Consider the following 10,323-nt stretch of genomic DNA (forward strand, 5'->3'; position numbering starts at 1 on the left):
AGAAGCTGCTTCTGATTGTATAAGTATCATAATGGAATAAGTCTGCATGCCTTCATATTAACAATTAAGTTGGGGGGAGGAGGAGCTTCGCGCGCACCCAAGATGGTCGCGTGAGCACAGGGCTCCCGGACCCTCGCCACCTCCATCGACTATCCTGTACTTTATCCTGGTTCGGACGACGGGTGTTTATTGGCGCAGTTCTATTGATCATTTATCTGTTCCCAAAAACTTTTTTGGACTTCGGGGTCCAGAGCTACAGATCGCCGCAGTTTTCTGGCCTGCTCCAAGGTGACGCCCCGAGCTATCTTGTCTGGCCTGCCGTCCAGTAAGTGAACAACAACGGATTGCCTGACTTGCATGGGCTGGCGACCGCTTTTGGTTTCGATTCCTGTCCGGAGATCAACCTGACTTTGTTAGCTACGTAGACGGCGGGACGTGCCTATACTTTTGGTCTATCCGCTTCTGATGCCGATCTGTCGTGGCTTTCAGTTTTGAGACTGGCACCATCTTCGCTCTTTTGGTCCTGCATTTGCCACCGCAGTCACCATTTTCACCCGACAACAGGCGACCCGCACGGGTCCAGGATCTAAGATGGCCACCAAGCCAGAGAGCGAGAGGCGCAAGACTAAACCAGGCGTTCGAGGGAGTGCTTTGCAAACGAACATTATGGACCGGTACACCCTTACTAAAGGATCGCCGGGCGCAGCATCTAAACCCTCGACGGCAATGCCGGAGGACTCATCGATTGAGGAAGAGCCCTCGTTGCGAGATCTCATGGGCGCCATTACCGGTATGAAGGCTTCATTGGGGCAACAATATGAGGCCTTGACTCTCAAACTGGATACTGTGTCGATTGATGTCAATCTGATCAGGGCGGATTTGGCGAAGACAAACGAAAAGGTCAAATCCCTGGATCTCAAGACCACTAGCCTGGTCACTGACGTCTCTGACTTACAGGCTGAAGTCGGGAATCTGCGGAAAGCTAATGACTATTTCTCTGGGCGCCTAGAGGACTATGAAAGCCGTGCCAGGCGCAATAACATCCACCTGATTGGGGTCCCGGAATCATCGACTGCTGCCTCAACGGACTTATTGGTGGAAGACCTGGTGCTGAATCACTTGGCGCCCAAGGGTCTCAGCAAGTTTTTCGCTGTCGAGCGTGCACATAGGATCCCCGGCGGTACACCTAAATCGGGTGCTAACCCACGACCCATCATTGCGAGGATCTTTCATTTCCGGGACAGAGACGCTATCCTGCAGGCTTCGAGGCAGTCTGGTCCCATTGCCTTTGAGAACTCTACTGTCAGCTTCTATCCGGACTTTACACAACAGGTCCAGAAACAGAGGCTGGGGTTTCAAGGGGTCAAGAAGAGACTCCGGGAAAGGTCTATGAAGTATGCCATGCTCTTCCCGGCCCGTTTGCGGGTGGTTCATAGGGATCGTACTTTTTTCTTTGACCATCCTGGGGTCGTGAGTGACTGGCTTGACTCGCTGCCTACGGATCAAGAACCTTTTGAGGACTCTGGCAGATCGGATCGGGCGGAGGGTGGCCCGACAGAGCAGGAGTAGATGTTGACTTTGACCCCGTACCCTTCATGTTGGCTTTGAACTGTGCTATGCTGTGTCATTAATGTTTGCAAGTATTAGTCCTTTTGGGGGTGGGTGGGGGGTGAGCGGGTCCTTTCTCCTCCTGGGTTTTCTTTTCGTAGATTAGTTGGGTGGTTGGGCGACAGGCACACTGCAAGTTTATGGGGCTTTTTGGTCTTCAGCAGGGGTGCGGGGTGGGGGGTATAGTTGTTTTGGCATTGTTGGGGGGACTGGGTTGTTGGTTTGAATTTTATTGTTATTTGCAAGGCGAAGAAAAGGCAAACTCCTGTTTTATGCAGTTGCTTTGGGTGTGGGGCGGGGGAGGGGCTGAATTCGGGGATGGGGGGTAGGGGACTTCAGATATTGTGTTGGAACGTGAACGGGTTGGGGGATGGGATCAAGAGTAGGGTGGTGCTGCAATTCCTGATGTTGTCTTACTGCAGGAGACTCATTTGCTCGGCAACAAGTGCTACGCTCTGAATAGGCGTGGTTATCGCCTTGTGGCGCACTCGGGTTTCACTTCGGACTCCAGAGGGGCGGGCATTCTGGTTCGGACCTCCCTCCCCTTGGCCATTGATGATGTCATACTGGATGATAAGGGACGATACGCCGCCATTGTGGGGCGCTGGGAAGGGAAGGTTCTTATTCTGCTTTCCGTGTACGTGCCCCCGGGCCTCCAAGCCACCACATTCGCTGATCTGAGTGGACTTATCCTGGGTCTCCCCGAGGGTCTGCTTTTGGTTGGGGGTGATTTTAATGCGGTGGTCTCGGGGATGTGTGACCGTCACCCTCCCAGGGAACTGCCGAAGGCCCAGACTTGGTTGAGTGACTTCCTAGAGACGCTGGGGCTCACTGATTGCTGGCGCTTGCTTCACCCGGGGCAGTTGCAATATACCTATCATTCTGGTGCTCATGGTAGTCTCTCGAGGTTAGATCATATATTGCTGCCCTCGGCCCATGCATCCCTCATACGGGAAGTTAAACATCTGGCAAGGGGTATCTCGACCATTCTCCGCTTTGGCTGGTGGTTGATGCACGGCAGGGTTCGGCGGGCCGAGTGGCTCCGATTAACCCCTGGTATTTGAAGGACCCCAGGGTCAGGGCTGAGCTGGTTAAAACACATGATTGTTATTTTGCGGAAAATGTGGGCTCTGTTTCCTCCCCAAGTTTGCTTTGGGAAGCTTACAAGACTGTCATTCGTGGCCAGGCCCTCTCGTTGATTGGTAGCGTGAAGTTGGCCAACCGTGCTGAGATGGTTCGCCTTGAGGGGGAGGTCACAGCCCTGGAGGGGTGCTTGGAATCTGAGGTCACCGCTGAGGGGTTACATCTATTGGAGTTGAAACAACATGAATACAGGGCTCTGGTTACGAAAGCTGCTAAGGAAATGGGAAGGGAACAGCAGGGCCGCCTGTATGATGTGGGTGATAAGGCTGGGAAATTACTTGCTTGGCTGGATAAGAGGGAGAATGCAAGTCGTGTCGTCCCTGTGATTGTTGCGGAGAATGGCGAGTGTTGTACTGACCCTGCTGATATTGTCACATGTTTTGCCGATTACTTCCGCGAGGTGTATTCCCAGGTGTCTGATCGATCTGAGCAGTATTCCCACCTGCTATTGCGGGATATTGCACTTCCCCGATTGCCTGACATTGACAGGGATGCTCTGGATGCGCCGCCTACTGTGGACGAGATTGCCGCTGCTGTCCGTTTGGTCCGATCCGGCAAGGCTTCGGGCCCTAATGGGCTCCCCTTTGAGCTATATAAACTACGCCCGGACACGCTAGCTCCACATCTGCGCTCTATGTTTCTCGAGTCTTTGGAGGTGGGTTCTCTCCCACCAGACCAGAGAGTGGCCACTATAGTCGTCATCCACAAAGATGGTAAACCTCGGGATCGCTGTGCCTCTTTTAGACCCATTTCATTGATTAATGCGGAGCCTAAAATCTTGGCCAGGCTGCTGGCGACACGTTTGGCGACTGTCATTGGGGACCTGGTTCACCCTGATCAATCCGGCTTTATACCGCAACGCAACACGGCGCTTAACCTCCGAAGGTTGCATGGCGTCTTGGCACGAGCCGAGACGCTACGTGAGCCCGCCATCTTGGCGTCCTTGGACGCTACGATGGCGTTTGATACGATTGAATGGCCGTATTTGTGGGCGGTTCTTGCCAAGTTTGGTTTCGGTCCGGAGTTTGTTCGGTGGGTCAAATTGCTTTACTCCGGTCCCATGGCTCAGGTGGTGGTCAATGGTCGGGTCTCTGCACCCTTTGCACTGGGCAGGGGAACGCGACAGGGCTGTCCCCTGTCCCCCTTGTTGTTTGCTCTCGCCTTGGAACCGCTGGCGGCCTGGTTGAGGTGGGAGCCGTCCCTGAAGGGCATTAGATGGAATTCGGAGTTTGAGGACCGTGTATCTCTCTATGCTGATGATATTCTGCTGTATCTCACATCTCCCCGTAAATCCCTCATTGTACTGTTCGATGTCTTAACGTCCTTTTGCAAAAACTCGGGTCTTGTCATCAATTGGTCGAAGTCCTGTGTATACGTCCTGTCGGGAGACGCCCCTCTTCTGCCAAGTGGTTGTCCTATCGCGATTGTGAGAGATGGATTTAAATACCTAGGCATTTTTATCACTCTGAAACCTGAACTGCGGTTTGACCGGAACTTGCTGCCCCCTCTTCAGCGCCTTCGGGCAGATGTTGTCGCTTGGGGGAAACTCCCTCTCTCTCCCCTAGGTAGGGCGGCATTGTTTAAGATGATGTCACTGCCCCGCTTCCTCTATGCATTGCAAAACACACTTGACGTTGTCCCGGCTAAATATTTCCGTGAGGTTGAGAGTTTACAGAGACAACTGGTGTGGGGGGGGTAGGCCCCGGATCGCCATCGCTAAACTGTCGCTCCCGTGGTACGACGGTGGAATTGCTTTGCCTGATATTCGTCGCTATTATTGGGCGTCTCAATTGGGGGCAATAAATCATTGCATGTATGGCCCTTTGCCCAATCCGGCCTTCGAGATGGACAAATGGTTGTTACCGGGGGGTGACTATAATAGAGCCCTCTACTCGAGAATCACCCCTCGAAACGTAACGGGCCCCACTAGGACGGCTGTCCAGGTGTGGAGACATGCTTCCATGGCGCTTGGGTGGACTGATAAATTGACTCGTGCCACCCCACTGTATGCATCCGATAGACTTGGCTCTCTCTGGCAGTCGAAGGGGTTTGATAGGTGGGACTTGATAGGTATCAGCAGGATTGATGATGTTTGGACTAAGGGGAGAATGAAGACGTTTGAGGAATTGAAAACTGAGTACGCTCTGAGCAATCGCGAGTTTTTTCGCTATGCGCAGGTCCGCCACGCGGTGCTCTCGGTCTTCCCTTCGGGTGTGGAGATTCCGGAGTCGTCCCCGCTTGAGGACAGGGTACTAGACGGACATGTTCCTGATAGTACGATTTCGCTTATTTATAAAAAATTGATCAACTCCAGGTCTGATCTCCTGTTTCTCCTTAGAGAGGTCTGGATTGGTGATGGGCTGGAGCTGGACGATGAGGACTGGCAGGCGGCGATCTCCTCCCCTAAAGAGGTGGCCATCCAGGCGCGCCTTAGATTTGTGCAACTTAAAATCCTGCATAGAGTGTATGTGACTGGTCCCCGTTTGGTACACATGGGCTTTTCTGTGGATGGTTTGTGTCGGCATGGATGCGGTCTCCTGGGCACCTTTTTACATATCATTTGGGAGTGCCCTGAGATAGTGCGATTCTGGACCAATGTGCACAAGGTGATGAGTGAGGTTACGGGGGTGCGATCGATGCCGGAGGCTAGGAGATGCTTGCTGAATGTATGGGAACCGAACGACTACTCCGTATCGCAGCTTCGATGGGTGACCTTGGGCAATATGATCGCCAAAAGAGACATTGCGCAACTGTGGGGCGCTCAGGGACCACCCGGGATTCGGAAGTGGAAACAAAACATGGACTGGTGCATGTTCAGGGAAAAAACTGTATATACTTCCCAGGGTACGCCCCGAAAATGGGTGAAGATATGGACTCAGTGGAACACTTACCGTGGCGATATATGTACCCCCCTCTCCCTGACCCAGATGTTGCGCCTACGTCCCCGTAACCCGAGGGTTCCTCCACTTCTTACTGTGTATTGGATACATTTTGTTCCTTCTGCCCCCCCCCCATGCGAGACTCTTTCTTGATGGAAAATACGCTCATTGGTTGACCTTCCCCGCTCCCGCACCATGTAATGCAACGTTGTTTATATTGCTGTCTTCTCTTTTTCTTTATTCCTTGCAAGTTGTTTGTGTTTGTATTTATAAAATTAATAAAAAGTTTCACAAAAAAAAAACAATTAAGTTGGGTAATAGTACTCATGCCCCATTCAGATGTTTGGTAGAGATCTTTGTCCCATAAGAGAAGGAGCAGTGCCACATACACTGGAACATCTTGGTATCCTTGGGAGTCCTGTTTTTTCAGTCCAGAAACCTGGAGATTGTGATCTGCACGAGAGACTTCTTCATTAGATCTGAGCCTGCTTGAGAAGTTGGGCGCCATCTCACACAAAGGGTTTGGTGAGTGAGCAAAGTCAGACACCAACCATAATTGTTCCCATTCTCTCATAGCCTATCTCAGTTCATGTTACTTCAAGCAATTTTGCCTATCATGAAAAACATCTGATTGTTGGATGACCTTGATACCAAGATCATGTTTTCATGTATGTAGAATATAAGGAATAAGGAAGGGGCAAAGGCCTGCGACTAGCATGATCAGTACCAAGCAGCACCAAGCACAGTAAAGTGTTTGCACCATGGTCACTTGCAGCAGAAAGACCAGTATCGCTTCAGGCTGTGGTACGATGGGTACTGGTACCAGCTGATACCGGAGTGCATGAACGAGAAGGAACCGTGGTCCCTGTTACATTGACTGGCACCCAAAATGTGCTAGAAGGATTCTGAGACCAAGATGGAAGACATATGGTTATTTAAGCACTGTTTTTGGCTAGATCATTCATGTCATAGTTGTGCTATGGATATTCCTGTTAGTTTTCCTCATAATGTGAGTGGGTGTCCATGCAGCCAACCATTCTTGAGTGTGGTACATTAACTGGTGACCCCTATACCAATGAAGCATGGCACAGATGAACTAGGGAACTCCAGACCATGTAGTCATTAGTCAGAGAGTCTGGAACCGAGGAAATAGAATAGACCCACACATCCTGGAGAGGATGCCTGTCTAGAGGACTGGCCTTGGCAGATGCTCAATCCCCTATGCAGCTCCTAGTGCTACAGGCCACATATGTTGGCGTCAGGACTGAGCATTTTAACACTCCTAACCAGTGCTAAAGTGCATGTGCGCTCTCCTCTAAACATGGTGATATTGGCTCATACTCAATTGGCATATTTAATGTACTTATAAGTCCCTAGTAAAGTGCGCTACATGTGCCCAGGGCCTGAATATTAAATGCTATTAGTGGGCCTGCAGCACTGATTGTGCCACCCTCTTAAGTAACCCCTTAACCATGTTTCAGGCCTCCTGCAGAGCATTTGTGTGCAGTTTTAAACTCCAATGTCGACCTGGCAAGTTAAACCTCTTATGCATGTATAGAAAACTACATGCGTCCCCTTAAGCAGTACTTCAGGTACTGTGAGGAGTCTCCACTCTTAATCAGTATTATTCTATATTATTGTAGTTTCATTCCAGCTGTTTTAATAATCTTAAAGTTCCAGTTTTCATGAATCATTCATTTTATTAGTGTTTTGTTTCCACAGTGTTACCAACTTCGGGGGAAGTATTACACTAGGTGCCCCGGAGGTGCAACGGGTGTTTGGGACCGCTTTGCGCGCCAGGGGTGCTTTGCTATTACAGAAAAGGGCCGCAGACATTTGGCGGTCCATTCTGTAATACTAAAAGCGCTAGTGCACATGCAGCACCAGCACTTTCTCAAGAGGTCGTTCCCTTATTTGCATGGGGAGTTCCCCATGCAAATGAGGGAATCCCTTTGCCTATGTGCCCCCGCTGTCTTATAGACACTGGTGGAGAGACAAAAAAGCTCTTAGGATGCGCACTGACAGTGCCCACTTTCAGAGCGCCCCCTAATTGCAGCCCTCTGGAGACATCCCCTTGCAGGTGCTTGCTGCCACTCACTGCACCCACATTCAAGGGGATCTCTAATCCACTTTAAAAGTGCAGGCGGATCGCCGCCTGCACAGTGAAACATGGAGTGGCTGCTGCAAAGCTGCTTCATATTTCACTTGAATGCGCTGCCCCCAGGGCAGCACAACTTCACAGCTGCCCTGGGAGAAGCGCATTCTTTGAACTAGTGTGCACATTCTCTGTTTGCGCCCCGCGCACATGTTTTAAGGGGTACATAATAGGGCCCCAGTTGTGTAACCATTTAATTTCTTAATTCCCATCATAACAGATGGCTTTACACTCCTTAAAGCATATCAGACAGGGAGGCCTTTCATCAGTGGGAAAGTGTACTAAAATCAGAAGAAAACAATAACACAATTACATTTCTTTCATGTGGTACACTTCAGCAATAATTTCCACTCTCAAGTTTAGAATAACATGGAATAAATTCAAAAATCGAATTTTGCGTTTTGTATCAAAAGCATAAGTTAATTTCTTGCATTTCAGCATTATTCCTAATAATCAATTTAAATCAATCAGACACAAATCAATATGAAATTAAATCAAATGCTATCCTACAACCTAAAGTATGTGTCCTTAAAGGTTGCCTAACGTCCAAACAGCTGTATGAATGGAAGTAATTTTTTATATTGATAATTTACGTAATAATCAATTATGGAGCATTCTAAAAACACAGTACTCATCAAACTTTGAGTTAGCACCCCGGTCCATCCCTCACAAGTACCACACTGACAGAGATGTAAACCTATAGAGAAAAACATGGTGATATGAGAACAGCCTCTCAACTAATGGCTGAAACAATATCAACCCCAGTGGTAAATCTGCACATACATGCAGGTGAATGGTAAATTCTCCTTTTATTAGGAAAGTTAACCACATCAGTGCTCATGACAAGCTCAGCTCATCATGAGGTACAGTGGCGCTGTGCTCATGACGAGCTGAGCTTGTCATAACCTCCATGGAACGCCCACGCGGGGATAATTCCCCTGCTGTGCTGGGCCTTCCACTAAACAGGCGTGGTCATGACGAGCTCAGCTCCACCGTGCAGCGTGATGAGCCGAGATCGTCACAAGCACCGCGGCACTGTGCGCGCCTCCCTCCCCCCCATGCCGCGGGGGAATTAGCCCCGCGGCAAAGGGGTTAAACCAATCACAGTGGTTCCCCTAATTTCACTTACCCCAACAAGTAGGCTTCAAGTTATCGCCTCAAACTCCTGTGTCAAAATACAAACTCCCTGCGAGGAGACCTTGCTACGTATGTGCTCCCTGTTTGGAAACAGAAGTAGAACTTGCCACATGTGTCTGATGTATTAAAAATTGTTGCCCATTTTGGAATGGAGTGCCTAGGGGAGTAAAATGGATTCCAAAATATGACGAACAAAGAATTGAATATTCAGAAACAACTAGCATCTAATGACAATATTATCTTCCAAAAGGAAGATAAAGGGGGAGCACTGGTGCTGATAGACTATGAGCCCGATTCACAGAACTAACTTAAGACAAAATCCTAAACTTACTACTTTTGGTATTCACAGAAGTTAGGATTTTGTCCTAAATTTGTCTTAAGACAAAATCCAAACTTAAGTCTGTCTTAAATCTGTCTTAAGACAAACTTAAGACAAAATCCTAACTTCTGTGAATACCAAAAGTAGTAAGTTTAGGATTTAGTCTTAAGTTAGTTCTGTGAATCGGGCCATATGACTTTTACCATTGGAATGTACAAGAACATGTGGCAGATTTGGAAATCCGTAGAATTGTGCTGCCCCGAGCTATGCGAAGACCTTCATGATTATGTTTGCGCAAGATCATACTTTATCACACAAACTTTGGATCAACAATTTATCTTAATTTTTCAGATACATTGATGACATATTTTTGATATTGCAAGGATCCAGTGATACACTCGAGGAAGCCATACAATCCTTGAACCGGGTGGATACTAGATTACGGTTCACATCTGAGATAGATTCAAATAAAATATCACATTTAGATGTATTAGTTACAATAAATAATGGGAAATTTCAGACTGAGGTATATGTCTAGAAGACTGATCAGACTAATGTGTTACTTTGTCAAGGCTTTTATCAACCCTACTTGCTAAATCATCTACCATATTCTCAATTATTGAAGTTAAAAAGAATACGTTCAGACTACGATGGCTTTAACCGATGGAAAGAGCAGATGTTTGACACATTTGTTTAAAGGAGTTATCCCAGTCATAAAGTAAGGGAAGCAGAAGATAGAACACTTTCTAAGGATCGCAGAGCTTTAATAGAACGTGAAAAGCCATGCACCAATACATCCAAATGATGTATGTTTTTTCCGAAATACTTAACCAGCAGCTATAAAAGTAATCGTATCATACTGAACAATTGCCCGCTTTTGAGTAATGAACAAGAGCTGAGCAACATTTTCAGCAACCCTCCATTATTTGCCTATGAACGTTCACAAAACATTCACAAAATTTTGAAAACAAAGTTGAGAACACAGTTAACAACATATTATTGCACCAAACCTAGTGGTAATTGTAACAACATCATAAAAGGTACCAAGATCACAAACCCATTGACTGGCAGGCAGATCAATA

The sequence above is a fragment of the Lissotriton helveticus genome, chromosome 9 (assembly GCF_964261635.1).
Source record: "Lissotriton helveticus chromosome 9, aLisHel1.1, whole genome shotgun sequence".
NCBI lineage: Eukaryota > Metazoa > Chordata > Amphibia > Caudata > Salamandridae > Lissotriton > Lissotriton helveticus.